General features: G+C 33.8%; 1 long non-coding RNA gene across 1 annotated transcript in view; it reads right to left on the bottom strand.

Annotated features, from left to right (window-relative positions):
• The window catches only part of LOC110266175, a 23660-nt gene extending 9582 nt beyond the window's left edge, over nt 1–14078 (bottom strand). Inside the window, exons 1-3 of the long non-coding RNA XR_002353181.1 lie at nt 14067–14078; nt 10590–10596; nt 436–442 (exon numbers count right to left, since the gene is read on the bottom strand). This is a non-coding gene — a long non-coding RNA (uncharacterized LOC110266175). The remainder of the gene's footprint in view (nt 1–435; nt 443–10589; nt 10597–14066) is intronic.

Raw genomic sequence — 17759 nt, 5'->3', positions numbered from 1 at the left:
TCTTAGGATTACATTAGTATAGACACTAATAGGGAAGTAATAGAATCTGTTTCTTCTGTTACAAGTTAACTAAGATTGTAAATCTTGATCAATTGAGCTACTACTAATAAGTGTATATATACCCTTATTATTGTATGGTTAACTAATTAAGTGAACAAGAAACATTCAATAACACTTCCCCATTTTCAATTCTTCTCATGCAATTCCATTTCTCTTTCTCTGCATAATTCCTTCAATTAGGTCTAATTATTAATAAAAACTAAATCAACTTATATTATATTAGAATTATCATAAAATTAAAAGTTACAAGAATTATAAGTGATGAAATTAAAAGTTACAAAAATTATAAGTCAAATTTTATCTCCTAATTAAAATTAGAGGCTATAAATTAAGTTGAAAAAATTATGAAGCATCAATATATATAACAAGTTGCACTCATCACCTTCATACTAGAAGAATTATGAATTGTATTGGAATTTAGAAGCTTCAAGTTGATGACTAAATTTAAAAATTTTTTAAGATGTTTATAATAGTTGTGCTAGAAATTCTAAGATGCCAACTAATAAAGATATAAAAGTTACTTATTTGAATAGTCAAAGTTAAAAACAAAGTTGAATAAGTATATATATGTATTAGAAAGCTAGTAGAATCATGAATTATTAGTATGAAGTATTGCCTATATAAAGACACATATGCCTTATGTATTTTGTGTGTTAAAAAATAATGAAAAATGTGTTATGAGAACTGAGAGGTACTCCTTAGTTTTTTATTCTATGAGTGTTAGTGAGTCTGAGAGATGAAAAAAATATGATAGCGTTATTTATGTGAGTGAGTAATCCTGGAGCCAATATAGTGTGGGTATCATACTTACATTTGGTATTACAGCTGGTTAATCTAGTGCTTGGTATTTAAAAGTTTGTGAGGTGTGAGAGAGTTCTCACATAGTTGTTTATTCATAAAATCAATATGGCAAACACTTTTAATATTGTGTGGTCCGGTCCCAAGTTAGATGAAAAACTTGATTATAGTTATTAGGAGACTTTGATGTCTATCCATTTGAAGATTCAGAACCTGTGAAATTTCATTGAACCGGATTTTCAAGAAGGAGTAGGTGCTGCCCAACAAAGGAGAGACCAATTGGCGCTATCTCAAATTCATCAAGGTGTAGATTATACGGTGTCTGGCAAAATAAAAAATGCCAAAAGTACAAAAGAAGCACGAAACACGTTAAATCTGTCATACAAAGGCGTAGATAAAGCTCAAAAAGTAAAGCTACAGTCTTTAAGAAGAGAATATGAAAGGTACGAGATGTCTAGCTCAGAAACTGTTAAGCAATATTTTACTCGTATTACAGATCTTGTTAATGAATTGAGAGTCTATGGAGAAGATATGCCCGATAGTAAAGTGGTGGAAAAAATTTTTCGCACTATGCTGATGAAGTATGACCATGTGGTGACTACGATACTAAACTCCCACGATATGGATACCATGACGATTGCAGAGTTGTAAGGAACCATGGAAAGCCACATCAGTAGAATATTGGAGAAGTCAGAAAAATCAATCGAGAAAGTTCTGACAAATCAATTAAGGAAGAAGTTAGATGACAAAGGCGAGAAGTGTATCTTTATTGGCTATAGCACAGACTCAAAAGCATACAAGCTGTATAATCTAGGATAAAAAAGGTAATCGTTAGCAGAGACGTGACGTTTGATGAGAAAGGCATGTGGGACTGGGACATAAAGACAGAAAAACAGCCGATTGTAATTTCAAATACATGTGATGATGAAGAAGAAAGACAACAGGACACAACTGCACAACCAGAATCATCTAGAAGACCTCAAAGAGAGCGGAGACTACCTGCTAGATTAGCAGATTATGAAGTTAGCAATGGCAACGATTCGTCCGATGAAGAATCATAATTTTTACTCTATTTTCAGGTTGTGAGCCGTTGAACTTTGAAGAAGTCTCTAAAGACAACAATTGAAAAAAAGCAATGATGAGAAGATTCATGCCATTGAGAAGAATGACACATGAGAGCTGACAGATTTACCAGCAGATAAGAAGCCGATTGGCATAAAGTAGGTTTATAAAATTAAGTACAAACCCAATAGTGAAGTAATGAAGTTGATCATTTTAAAGTAAGATTAGTTGCTAAGGGATACAAACAAAAGTCAAGTATCAATTAGTTTGAAGTATTTGCTCTTGTTGCTAGATTAGACACTATTCATATGATTATTTCACTCTCGACTTAAAATAAGTGGAAGATACATCAAATGGATGTTAAGTTAGCATTTCTAAATGGCACTTTAGAAGAAAAAGTGCATGTTGAGCAACCTACAAGATATGAAGTTCCTGGAGAAGAAAATAAAGTTTATAGGTTGAAGAAAACTTTGTACGGGTTAAAGCAAGCACCAAGAGCATGGTACAAGAAGATTGATTCTTATTTTGCTCAAAATGGTTTCAAAAGATGTCCATTTGAGCATAGGCTTTATATCAAGTTCGTTGAACCTGGAGATATCTTGATCGTGTGTCTTTATGCTGACGATTTAATCTTTATTGGCAACAATTTAGGAAGGCTATGATAAAGCACTATGAAATAACGGGTATGGGCTTGATGTCTTACTTTCTTGGTGTTGAAGTAGTTAAAAAAGGTGATAAAATTTTTATTTCTCTGATACCATAATGTAACACCCTACCACACAGAGTTTTACGCTTAAGCAGTAAAACAGATGTGGTGTGGTATTACGACCTCTAAAATAAAATATATACATATAATAATAAAAAGGAGATAGTATACAAGGAGCCTTGAAAAATCGGTAAAACAAAATCTCAAAATAAAAAGCGCAACGCTCCGGAATCGAGATTACTTACGTGCTAAGAAAACCAAGGTTCATAAGTATAAATAAACGGAAAGTGGGAATAGAGGGCCAAAAGTACAAAATAACAAGCTCCTAACTCAGCCTGCGAAACTAAGGCTTGCCGGAGAATATTTACATATGTATATATATAACCCGAAGCCCAAAACTACATACATATAAGCCTGTTTCTCCATAAACCTCTAAGAGATACAAAGTAAAGCAGTAATATACACAAGAGGAGAGTCTAATACATATACATATCAAAATATCAGAAATAAGCCCCAAAATGAAACCACTCTGTGGTGGAACTCCGGACGCCTAGCGAGGTGTCTTTCGACCTGCATCTGAAAAACACAATTGAAGGTTGTGATAGGCTTAGAGAAGGGGGGTTGAATCTATGCCTTTTTTTTAGTTACTGAAATAACCCCTTTTGATTTAAACTTGCAATTCTGATTCTGTTCGAACTCAGCAGCGAAAATATATGAGACAATTTATTTTTGTCTCATGAATATCAGAAAACAGAATATAGCAGAGAAGAGAGAAGCTAACACTAGCATGTATCCTAGTTCCGTTGCCATGTGCTATGCAACCTACGTCCAGTCTCCTCCACAACAATGGAGGAATTTTCACTATAGTTAAAAGTAGGGTAAAGTATATTTTTTGTCCCTGAAGTTTGACAAAAATTTCAAAAATACCCCTAAGTTTTATTTTGTTTCAATTTTGTCCTAGAAGTTTTCGATTTGCATCAAATATACCCTTGACGGCTAATTTTTCAAAAAATTTAAGACCAATTCAACAACAATTTCATAAGAACAATCCTCAACGTAAGCAAATCAAGCATAATTTTCATGCATTATTGTTAGATTGGTTTTAAATTTTTTGAAAATTTACCCGTCGAGGGTATATTTGATGCAAATCAAAAACTTCTGGGACAAAATTGAAACAAAATAAAACTTAGAGGTATTTTTAAAAGTTTTGCCAAACTTTAAGGACAAAAAGTATACTTTACCCTTAAAAGTATTACATACACTAATTCCACAGGATTGACACAATCCTCTTACACTCAAGTTCTAACCTAACTTGACATTGGCTACGCAAATACCTAACTCTTCACTCTTAGTGCTAACCCAACTAAGAAAGGGATACCTCACAGGTACAAGATACAAGACACTGACTTACCTAAAGAAATCTAAAAATAACTCTAGACTTTTCTCTCAAGTGTATCACTAAGCCTTTTTCACTCATTGGCTTTTACTTGAGCTCTCTCAATATGCCTTTTTACTCAAGAAATTACAGAAAGATAAACATTGAAAAGTAAATTACAATCTGTAAAACATGAAGGAGATTGCCTCTACAACAGCCTCTTTGCTATGTGATAAACCAGATTTGCTTGTCTCTGATTCAGTTCTTCATTTTTGGCGGAATGCTTCTTTGAAAGAAAACACTATCCAAGTAGAGGAACTTCTTCAGAGAACTTCTTCATAGAACAAAACCTCAATACACTGGGTTATCTCTCCTTGCTTCTGAATGAGCAGAAATCCTCTTTTATCTCCTTGCATATTGCTGGGTTCTTCTTCTTAGGTCAACTTCTTGAGCACTGTGCTTCACCAACCCACAAACTCACTTTTTTTCATTAATTCTCAGAGTAGAAACTTTGCTTCTGACTTTCCTTGGTTGACCGAAAGCCTCAGGACGACAAACACAAAAGGATCTTTCAATGGTAAACCATATCTCAGCCCTTAAAACTAACTTGGTCCCCAAGATACGTTTGAGACCGTGAATTTATAGCAGTGAAGAACAGACCACATCTTTCCTATGTATCTTGGAATGGATAGGCATAACGTTGAAGATGAAGAGAAGAAGATATGATGCATGTATAATGAAATGGGTTAACTTTAACTTTTACCTTAGGGAAGAAGCTTTCTCTCACTTTCTTTGAGTTCTGACCACAGCAGGTTAAAGTGTATGTTGAGTTGGTGAAAGCAAGTGAGAGAGGGAATTTGCTTGCTGAATATCAAATCGGGCTTGGACTAGATCACTTCATTTGGCCCGGTTTGATTTCTTATCTTTGTTTCCTTTTGGGCTTTCATTACTTTATAGCCCGCCAGCCTTGTTTCCTGATTTCATTCAGTTTGGGCTGCTTGCTTTTATATTGGGCTATTGCAATGTTGAGTTTTGGCCTGCAACACTAAGTAATCAGCAACATATAATTATAAACAATCATCATTTAATTATTTATTTTATCCAATAAAATAATGTTTGTCATCATTAATTAATTTAGTTAATTTCTTAACTCAACAACAACGTTGTATGGAATGAGAACCGGAGGTTCTCAACATGGTAAAGGTGCCACGCACATAAGATATAAGGTCCTGGGAATGCCAGAGGCAATCCTAGAACACCGATACTCAGATTATAAAACTTCAAGATTTAAAACTAAAACCATAAACAAGGTGGTTCTCTAAAGCTTCATAAACTGAACCGAAACTCTAATCAAGACCCTTAAGTCTCCGCCTTCCTCCAATTCTCCAAACTCCAGTAGAACCACAGAAACAAACAAAGCAGACAAAGCAGGCACAAATAGAATACGGATACAGCAAGTAGAACATGTAGCATATTATAATCACTTAGACATTCCCAATTAATGCACAATCAAGCAATTCAAACCATATGTACATGATGCATGCCTGTCCTATGGCTGTTGATATCAACTGTCGGTTACTTAGCCAGCCCGACATGTCCTGGTAGCTAACCGTGGACAGAACACTACAACACGGGACATGTATTACTCGTCCACCCAAGCTGGTGCCACATCCTTAACCTGGATATGGATTACTCGTCTATGCACAGGCTTGGACTCGAATAGGAATTACTCGTCTATTCTTGGATAGGAATTGCTTGTCTACCCTCGACATTACACATCGAATAGGAATTACTCATCTATACTCACAAACATAGCTCGGATAGGAATTACTCGTCTACCCTCGCAGTCATAACTTGACATCTCAAAATAATCCACAATTAAAACTCAGTTATCATCATTAATCATATCTCAATATCTCAAACTCCTAATCATGACTTGGATAGGAATTACTTGTCCATCCTAACAATCACAACTCATCACTATCGCTTTAATCACCATCACACTTTAAGGTCATCATCATTTTCAACCCATCTTTCACTCAAATGAAATTCATTATTATCTTCTTCATAATTATATAAGTTCAGCTAATACTTCCCAAGTTTCTACCTCTTTTCTAATTATATCTCATTACTAAGTATCCAACTAAAGTTTAGGGGCTAAAAGAGTAAAAATAGAGATTTAGAAGTTTGAAATTTGACTTAAAAACACAAAAATCTATTTTTTGTTGAAACAGGGGCCACGCGTACGCGTGGGTACGCGTTTGGACCAAGACGCGTACGCATACCTCATCTCACTTACGCATGTACACGAGGCAGTAGTGATCCTTCGTGAATAGAGGACATGCATACGCAAGAATCTCAAATCACGCGTACGCATGGGCCACGCGTATGCGTGGGCGTATGTTTCCTCAAAAATTTTAACTAAGTCTGAAACTGTAGAATTTCAAGTTTAAATCCCAAACTTCCAACATGCATAACTTTTTCGTTTTAAAACATTTTTCTTCCATTCTTCGAAGGGCGTAAACTTCACGGACCCATTTTTTATATAAAACAATTTTGAAATCATTTGGGGGTTTGAAAGCCAAGTTATGGCTCGTCGAAATTCGGCCAAAAATCAACTTTACACAAAACCTCAAAATCTCAATTTTCTTTAAAACCCAAATCAAACTCAACATGCTATACACTAAACTCATCAACACAATACATATATATCTTTTCCATCATCACAACAACCTTCATACCCTACCATTTCTCAATCTTAACAATCCCTTTCATCAATCTCCCGAATACAACATCAAGATTATCATTCACCAATTCAATATATACATACACATGCATTCATATCATTATCTCAATCATCGTCAACCCATCACTTAACATTCCATCATAAAAAATAGCAAACAATATCAAGGGTGCTAATCATTAAACATACTCATACGTTCCAACCTATCCTATGGTCATCTAGCCTAAGTTTTCACAGAACATTATATATTACATATGAGAAACCTAAACCATACTTTGGCCGATTTCCTCATATCACCCAAGACAACCCACTAGGCAAGATTGCAAGCCCTTACACCAAAAATCCAGCAACTAATACTAATTTCCAAGCCTCCAACTTCCACAAATATGCTTCAATTCTTATACATATATCACCTAATACATAACATCACATATCCATATACAAGATTCAATACCTAACACATGTAATCAAGGATTCAAGGAATTGACTAGGGTTAATAATCCTTACCTTAGATGTGCCACAATTAAGCAAAAGCCCACTAATCCCTCAATTCAATTTAATCCTAAAACATCAAATTAACCAAAATCTCAACACCCCAAAACCATAAAATTTTCGTATTTGAGAAGAGAGAATTGAAACTGAGAATGTGGTTTCCTTACCTTACAATATACTAGACTTTGTAGAGCTCGTCACTGCGGACACGTGGCCACAAATGGTGCGGCGATCGGAGCTTGGAGCGAGAAGTTATGTCGGATTGAAATCAAACCATGGATTAGGTTTTGATGCTCTTGTTCCCTCCTTCCCCAAACTGATTCTGCATGCTTCAATGTGTGAAAGGAAGGGAAATGAGCTGAGCTCATGGGTATAGGTGATTTGGGTTGGGCCTTGGGCCCTGGTGCACGAAATTGTGATCTCCAGGCTCGAACAAATCCTGGTAATGGCTCCAAAGCTTGGTGCTCTGATCTTAATTCATAATTGTCACAACTTCGATACAACTAACCAGCAAGTGCACTGGGTCGTCCAAGTAATACCTTACGTGAGTAAGGGTCGAATTCCACGGAGATTGTTGGTATGAAGCAAGCTATGGTCATCTTGTAAATCTCAGTCAGGTAGATATAAATTGATAAGGGTGTTTTCGAATAATAAATAAAAGAAGGGATAGAAATTTCGGCCAAGGAGAGTGTAGAGGGGTGTGTTGTGTGAATTTTGATGAAGAATTGAGGACTTTATATAGGGAAGGGAGGGGGGGGTATTGGTTCGGCCATATTGGTGGGTTTGGGTGGGAAATTGGTTTTGAATTTTGAAGGTAGGTGGAGTTTATGAGGTAGGTTTATTGGGAAGAGTGGGTGGATGTGAGTGGTGAAGAGGTGATGGAGAAGAGAGATTGAGGTGATAGGTGAAGGGTTTTTGGGAAGAGTGTTTATGGGGTTGTGTGAAAGAGAATGGTGAGAAGAAGTGAGTGGAGGTAGGTGGGGATCCTGTGGGGTCCACAGATCTTGAGGTGTTCAAGGATTTACATCCCTGCACCCATTAGGCATGTAAAAATGCCTTTGTATCCAACTCTGGGCGTTCAGCGCCAGGTTGGTGGCCATTTTGGGCGTTCAACGCCCATCTGTGTGCCATTTCTGGCGTTCAGCGCCCAGAAGCTGCCCATTTTGGGCGTTCAGCGCCAGAACCATGCTTTGTTCTGGCGCTGAACGCCAGACAGATGCTCCTCCAGGGTGTGATTTTTCTTCTGCTGTTTTTGGAGTCCTTTCAGGTTCTGGATCTGCTTCCACAAGAATGTTCTTATCCTTGCTCCTGCTTATATGACAAAGAAGAAGACACAGAAAAATAATAATAATAATAGAGAGTCTCTTTACCACAGTATAGAGGTTCCCTTATGTGAGTAGAAGAAAAGAAGAAGAAATTCGAACACAGATAGAAGAGGGGGTTCGAATTTGGTGATGATGTGAGGAAGAGATGTTAGTTAATGAATGAATAAATAGAATAGGATGAGAGAGAAGGATGGAATTTTCGAAAATTATTTTTGAAAAGGAGTTAGTGATTTTTGAAAATTGGTTTTTGAAAAATGTTAGTAATTTTCGAAAATTTTTGAAATCAAAAATAAAAAAAAATTAAAATTAATTAGTTAATTAAAAAGAAATTTTTGAAAAAGAGGGAAGATATTTTCGAAAATTAGAGAGAGAGAGTTAGTTAGGTAGTTTTGAAAAAGTTAAGAAACAATCAAAAAGTTAGTTAGTTAGTTGAAACAAATTTTGAAAAGATAAGAAGTTAGGAAGTTAGAAAAGATTTTTGAAAAGATATTTTTGAAAAAGATAAGATAAGGAGATATTTTTGAAAAGATATGATAGGAATTAGTTTTGAAAAAGATTTGATTTTTAAAATCACAATTAATGACTTGATTCATAAGAAATCACAAGATATGATTCTAGAACTCAAAGTTTGAATCTTTCTTAACAAGCAAGTAACAAACTTTCAAATTTTTGAATCAAAACATTAATTGATTATGTTATTTTCGAAAATTTGGTATAAAAATAAGAAAAAGATTTTTGAAATATGAATGCATGATATTTTTGAAAAATGCAAGATGCATATGCAAGTGACACCAAACTTATAATGTGACTCAAGACTCAAACAAGAAACAGAAAATATTTTTGATTTTTATGATTTTCTAATTTTTTTTGGATTTTTATTTTATATTTTTTCGAAAATTATATGAAAAAGAAAAATAAGGATTCCAAAATTTTTTTTTATGAATTCCAGGAATCTTGCATTCTTAGTCTAAAGCTTCAGTCCAGGAATTAGACATGGCTCACTAGCCAGCCAAGCTTTCAAAGAAGGCTCCAGTCCAAAACACTAGACATGGCCAATGGCCAGCCAAGCTTCAGCAGGTGATCATGGATTAGCAACAGGTGGATGAGCAACAACTAAATTGCTCTTGATAACAAATTGCAAGCCTCAGTCCAAATGAATTTAGACATGGCTTTACAGCCAGCCAGGCTTCACATGCTTCATGAAACACTAGAATTCATCCTTAAAAATCTTGAATAAAATTTTTGAAAATATTTTTAATTTTTTTCGAAAACAGATGAGAGATTTTTGAAAATATTGTTTTTTTGAAAAATTTTTGAAAAGAAAACGAAAAGAAAGTTACCCAATCTGAGCAACAAGATGAACCGTCAGTTGTCCAAACTCAAACAATCCCCGGCAACGGTGCCAAAAACTTGGTGTACGAAATTGTGATCTCCAGGCTCGAACAAATTCTGGTAATGGCTCCAAAGCTTGGTGCTCTGATCTTAATTCATAATTGTCACAACTTCGATACAACTAACCAGCAAGTGCACTGGGTCGTCCAAGTAATACCTTACGTGAGTAAGGGTCGAATCCCACGGAGATTGTTGGTATGAAGCAAGCTATGGTCACCTTGTAAATCTCAGTCAGGCAGATATAAAGTGATAATGGTGTTTTCGAATATTATATAATAAAATAGGGATAGAGATACTTATGTAAACATTGGTAGGAATTTCAGATAAGCGAATGGAGATGCTTTTGTTCCTCTGAACCTCTGCTTTCCTGCTATCTTCATCCAGTTGAACGCCAGTTTACGTCGTCAATTCTTGGCCAAAGTATGGACTATTATATATTTCTGGAAAGCCCTGGATGTCTACTTTCCAACGCAATTGGAAGCGCGCCATTTCGAGTTCTGTAGCTCCAGAAAATCCACTTTGAGTGCAGGGAGGTCAGAATCCAACAGCATCTGCAGTCCTTTTTCAACCTCTGAATCTGATTTCTGCTCAAGTCCCTCAATTTCAGCCAGAAATTACCTGAAATTACAGAAAAACACACAAACTCATAGTAAAGTCCAGAAATGTGAATTTATCATAAAAACTAATGAAAACATCCCTAAAAGTAGCTAGATTCTACTAAAAACATACTAAAAGCAATGCCAAAAAGCGTATAAATTATCCGCTCATCAGGCCCAATACGGACCCGATTCGACTGGTTCCACCCGTTCGACCTAATTTTGGGCCAAATTCTTTGAAATTAGTGTCAAAATTCTTATTTTTATTGGTTCTATCCTATTTTACTATAAAATTATATTTTTAATTTCTTTTATTAAAATTTAATTTATTAACTAATTATCTGCTAATTTTACGGAGTTCACACAAAACCAGTTCCTACTCTGATCGAAGAGAAGTCCAAGTTGCTGAGAGAAGATAAAGGAAGAACAGTAAATCCTACATATTACAAAAGCTTGATTGAAAGTTTGAGGTACTTAACTGCAACCAGACTAAATATTGTGTTTGGAGTTGGTTTGCTTAATAGATTTATGGAGGAGTTTTGTACCAACCATTTGTAAGCGATAAAACGGATTCTTCGATATATCAAAGGTACTTTAAGTGATGGTATTTTTATAAAAATACTAATGAAGTGAATCTTGTCGATTACACTGATAGTGATTGGGCCAGAAATATAAAAACAAGAAAAGTACTTCGAGATTTGTATTTCATCTTGGTTCTGGTGCAATTTCATGGTCATCGAAGAAACAACCAGTAGTAGCACTATCTACAACAGAAGTAGAATATATAGCAGCAGCAAATTTTGAAACGCAAGCAGTTTGGATAAGAAGAATTCTTGAGGAATTGAATGAAAAACAAAGTACTCCAACAATGATATCATGTGATAACAAGTCAGCTATTACACTTTGCAAAAATTCAATATTCCATGAAAGATCGAAGCATATTGACATTCGGATTCATAAAATCAGAGAGTTGTAAATGAGAAAGAAGTTGTGATTGAGTACTGTCCAACTGAAAAATAAGTAGCAAATATATTTACAAAGTCGTTGAAGATCTAATTATTTTACAAGTTGAAAAAGATGGTTGGAATGACTAATTTTACAAGCTTGATTTAAGGGATGCAATGTTAGTAAAAACTAAATCAACTTGCACCATATTAGAACTATCATGAAATTAGAAGCTACTAGAATTACAAATGATAAAACTAGAAGCTACAAGAATCACAAGACAAACTTTATCTCGTAGTCAAAATTGGAGGCTACAAATCAAATTGGAGGAATCACGAAGCATCTATATATATAACAAGTTGCACTCATCACCTCCATACTAGAAGAATCATGAATTGCATTGGAAGTTTCAAGTTGATGACTAAGCTTGAAGAATTTTTAAGATGTTTATAGTAGTTGTGCTAGAAATTACAAGATGCTAACTAATAAAGATATAAAAGTTACTTATTTGAATAGTCAAAGCTAAATTATGTGTATTAGGAAGCTAATAGAGTCATGAATTATTAGTATGAAGCATTGTCTATATAAAGGCACATATGCCTTATGTATTTTGTGTGTTCAAAAATAATGAAAAATGTGTTATGAGAATTGAAAGGTGCTCCTTAGTTTTTTATTTTATATGTTTTAGTGACTCTGAGAGATAAAAAAATATGATAGCGTTATTTATGTGAGTGAGTAATCATAGAATTAATATAATGTAGGTATTATACTTACAATAACATATAGACATATAGTATTACAAAGGAAAAACTACCATTTGTACCCATAAATTTTGTGAACGCTGACAAAAGTACCCATCAAACAAGAAAACTAACGTTGTACCCATGAAAGATGGGTTCCGTGTGACAATAGTACCCAAACCATGATTTTTCGTTGACTTTTTAATAAAATTCCCAAATTACCCCTTCTATCTTCTTCCTTCAAATTCCAAATTTCACAACCCTCATCATTCGTCTTCCTCTGCCACCGCCCACCGCCAGTCACCATTCTCTCAAGACCCAATCATCTGATGTCTTCCTCCAACCTTTATCCTCAACCTCTATCTCTCTTTATTCCAATCCTGATTTGTTCTCCAAATCTAAATCCAAATTAACTTTAACATCATTACCCTTGTTGTTTCTTTCTTCTTCGGATGCAACAACAACACTAAGAAAGCACACCCTTGTCAAACTCTTCAACCTCTTCAACATGAATATTGTTGTTCTTCTTATTCCAAAGCAATAAGTAGCAGAATTCAGCAACCAGAGCCAACAAGAGGCCGGTGGCCATGTTCTCTTTCCAACGGTGACTCCAAACACTGCTCAGCGCCGTCGATTTGTAGAAAAAGGGGCTGCTGTTAGAGTATCTTCATGCCATTTGGTGGACTGATATTCACATCGCAACCGCCACCGCTGCTCAGGCTAGGCTTCCGAGGCCACTGCATAACCCTCTAGAAAGTTGTGGTGGTAGTAACGTTATTGTTGAAGGATCTTGTTTCACTTTAAGTACTGGAGAACAAGGAGGGATGATGGTGGCGGGGTACATTGATGAGGATGAGCTTCTGAACATGCCGAGTATGATCGAAGACATGGCCAGGGGAATGCAGGGTGAAGAAGGACCCACACTCCCAAGCCCACCTTCGACAATAACATCATCAGCAAGTGCTGCTCCTTCGGTGAGTTACCAGCAAAGCTTCTCCTCTACAACAAATGCGACCGAGGCTATCACATCTTCTATCTCCGACCTATCCTTCCTTCCGTTCTCAAAGGCTCTTGGTTCCAAAATGTATGTTTTTTTTGTTAATTTCAAACTTCTTTTTCTTTTTCTACACCAGATTTACAAATCCATAATATTTGAACAATAACCTCAGATAATTAATAATCCACAGTTTTTAATCTTTTTAATTTTTTGGTGGTTGGCAGCAGCAAAGGAAGACGAAGGATGAGGGTTGTGAAATTTGGAATTTGGAGAAGATAGAAGGAGTAATTTAGAAATTTTATTAAAAAGTCAACGAAAAATCACGATTTGGGTACTATTGTCACACGGAACCCATCTATTATGGGTACAACGTTAGTTTTCTTGTTTGATGGGTATTTTTGTCAGCATGCGCAAAATTCATGGGTACAAATGGTAGTTTTTCCTATTACAAAAATTTGTTTGGCCAATAGTTTTGTGTCTTAGAGCATTGGCATAGAAATATTGAGTTTTAATTTTAAAGTTACCTTTAAAAAGTTTTTATAATGCCAATTTTATCTTTTTAAATTCTTCTAAATCCAACCTAAATCTTTGGATCACTATTTTTAAAATAATTTAAACAATAAATTTTCTATCTAGAACCTTCTTTCCTCAATATTACTGTAATAAAGTCCTCCTCGCCTTAGCATCTGATCATTTTCTTCCTCATCTTGCATCATCTCCTCCTCCTCTTCATCCTTATCTCGTTTTCTTCACACAAATTCAATAAAAATCTGAAATCGCGAAGACTTTATATCTCTATTTTTTTATATCTCTTTTATTTCTTAAATAAATTTACGTTATCAATAAAAAAACAAATTTAGTAAATGACCAAAAAACAAATTGATCTACTCACTTTCACAGTCGCCATCATCCACTACTATATCTCATTGATAGAAATGAATTGCACTACAAAAAACTTTTAAAATAACAACTAATTTTAGCTAGTGATGATATATCGGTTGTTATTGGTATTTAATAGCAACTAATTTTGTGATTGACCAAAATTTTACGTGGCCCAAAAAAATTGGTCGTTAAATAGATCGCTAAATTTATTTAACAATTGATTTAGCAACCAAAAATCAAAGTCATCATATTCAAATGCTAAATCGGTTATTAAATAAGAAAATAGTAACAAATTTGGTGATAAAAAAAAGTTAGACACTGAAAAAATTTGATGTTGCTAAATCGATGACTAATTTTATTTGTGATCGATTTAGAGACCAATAAAAAAATTAAACTATGAAAATTGTTAGTTGTTGAATCTATCGCTAATTTTATTTTTAGTGGTCGATTTAGCAACTAATAGAAAAAATTAAGCTATAAAATTGTTGGTCATTAAATTAATTATTGATTTTATTAGTAGCAACATAGGTAGGACTAACAGAAAAATCATCCTATAAAAATTGTTTGTTGCTAAATCAGTTACTAATTTGACTATCAATAATTAGTTTAGCGGCCACTACAAAAATTAGACCACGAAACTTATTGATCATTAAATCAGTCATTGATTTTATTATTTAAAAATATTGTTTGTACATTAAAATCAGCTATTAAAATCAGTTACTAATATATTTGTGTATAAATATATATGTGATTTAATTTATTTTTAATATGTATTTATATTCCAACATATATTTTATACTGGTGACTGATTTTAGTGACTAAGTTTAGTATACATGTAACATTACTCATATTATTAACAATTAATTTAGCGATTAATATAAAAATTACGATATAAAAATTATTGGTCGTCAAATTGGATACAAAACGACCAACACAAAAATTATAATATGAAACTTTTGGCTCTAAATCGGTCATCAATATCATAATTAATGACTGATTAAGAAAGTAATTGATTCACCAGCGAAATATTCGACATTGGCCATCACTAGATCATTGACTATGGTTAATTAGATACCTTAGTCATTAAATATAGAATTAGACTTTATTTTTGACATTCCTTCAACTAAATACTATTCTAAAAAAGTTTATATAATTTAATTTGTCCGTTTTTAAATATGACCGCCAACTCGCCCTTAATTGAAAATCATCGGTCACTAGTCATTATAATTAGGGACTGAAAATCAATTTAAATGAAAAAAAAAATATTTTTCCTACCATTTAACTTCTTTATAATTTTTTTGGTTGCTGAATCAGATGTTTTCTTATTTAAATGACAGCATAATATGATTTTGATGTTGCACTGATGATCGTTAAATCGATTTCTAAGAAAATTTAGCAATCAATATTTTTCGATTCCTATGATTTTGTTATTTATTTTGTTGGTATTGTAAATGAAAGAGATACCATAATGACTTTGAACAAGGCAAACGAACTAACAAACAAAATCTAAAAATATATATTTCTAAAAGAGTCCTGCTATACTTATGTTGATTTTGGGGTTTATCAAGAATTAAACTCTTGACTTTTCGAATCTAGAATTTTGATATTATGTTATGAAATCACTCATCCCAAAAGTTTAAGCTGATGAAAAAAATAACATTAATGGTTATATCTCTAATACTGAATCGAACATTTCTAAACTTCTATTGTACATATTGTACAACTATTCTATTAGCTCCTTATACTTTCTCTTTCCAAAAATACATAAATGAATAAATATATTATTTATTTTACTTAAAAAAAGTAAATTACAAGAAATTAATTTATCAATTACTTAAAAAGAAAATATTAAATTTGGTGAAGGGGGTTTGACCTAAGTCCTAAGCAGCGTTTTGTAGGGTCCCAAGTGGCAAGCATCATCAAGTGTGAAGTGTGAAGAGAGCAGAGTGGTGCAGCTAACAGTTAGGCCAACGCCATTAAGTTGGAGGACCCACATTTCCCATTCGGACTGCGTCGTGCCCTTTCTCTGCGTTCACATTTATTTACCCAACTAAACGCACCCTTTGACTTTCTCTCAAGTAAAACCTTTTCTTTTTATTATTATTATTTTAACTCCCTAAGTAAACCTTGCTTACCACTTCAAATATCAAAAGCATTTATTTCCATCTACACTCTACTCTTTTTACTGGACTATTGGAATATACATATCAAATAAATTAACATAAAAAATAAAATACAAATATACTATCATTTTATATATCCATGTATTACGACCATTGTAGCCAAGGAGGGACCATTTCATCACAAGATCAAACCTACGCCTAGACCCCACACCGTTTCACTCTCTTCAATAAAAACCTTCCTTTTCTATTTTCTAGTCCCTTTTAACGGTATATGTGGGTTCGGATATTTCTTCTTTGTAATTTAAAAAAAAAAAAAGTAAAACATAGAATCCGGAATTAAAAATAGAGAATAGATGGCTACGAGGTGCAGGATAAACATGAACGTAGTAAATGGGGGGTTTGAGTTTGGCATGGCAGAGCCAGCTTGCGTGGCTCAGAGGCATTAATATAAGGAAGCAATTTTGCAGGCAAAGAGCGTGTGCTGTGTGATTTCATTTCCATGTCTCTCTGCCTCTCAATATCAATGGGAATCTTATGATGATTAGGATCACGTTGTAAATTTTACATACATATTCTATCATAGCATATGTATGAAATGTTATTTATATACTAAAATTAACTGTTAATATATTTATGTGTATATAAATATATATTATTTAATTTATTTTTAATATATATTTATATTTTATACTAATGATAAATTTTAATAATTAATTTTAATATATATCTAATATAATTATATACACTAATACTAATATTATTATTTTTACATGAGTCCAAAATATTAAAATCTATAATTATATAGAAAAAAAATCAACGACAAATTAAGGTTGTTTTTGTCTGACTTGACTCAATAAATAAAGTAGATTATCTTATCTAATTGGATATTAATTCGAATCTTTTGACCTAACTTAAAGAGCAAGTAAATAACTATTCATTATTTTTTATATTAATAACCAAATCTCTCATGAACAATGAAGAACTTAGCTCTTCCAAACTTTACATAAACAAATTAGTAGATCTATATTATAGAATATAGTTATCTCAGTTAGTTAAAATTTGGGTTAAATATAATTTTAGTCTTTAAAGTAGGGATTTTTTTTGTCTTTAATCTTTTTTTATTTACAAAATTATTCTTAAGGTTTAACTTAGTTTTTAAATCATTATTTTTATCAAAATTTTAATTTTTATTATAAAATTATGCCTAATTAAAAAAAAAAAAACGAGTTAAAGGGCTGGAGAAAGGAATAACACTGGGGGAGGGGGTTTTTCATGGAAGAATAGGAGTAAGGGAAGGTGGGAAAGGGAAGGGGAAGGGAATCTACTGCCGTTGTTCTTTGTCGTTTGGTTCTTGTCGCTGCTCCTCGACATCGACGCCAGCAGATTCGCGAGGGTGGACGTCGCGCGCCACTCGCCATTTCTGCTTCTTCTCCTCGCTCGGCCGTCGGTCGTCACTGCTTTTCGCCGGTCGCCGTTGCTCTTCGTCGGTCACTCGCCATTGTTGTTGTTTTTTTGCTTCTGCT

Source organism: Arachis ipaensis, chromosome B08 (assembly GCF_000816755.2).
Source record: "Arachis ipaensis cultivar K30076 chromosome B08, Araip1.1, whole genome shotgun sequence".
Lineage (NCBI taxonomy): Eukaryota > Viridiplantae > Streptophyta > Magnoliopsida > Fabales > Fabaceae > Arachis > Arachis ipaensis.
This window is presented reverse-complemented; position numbering and strand designations above follow the sequence as displayed.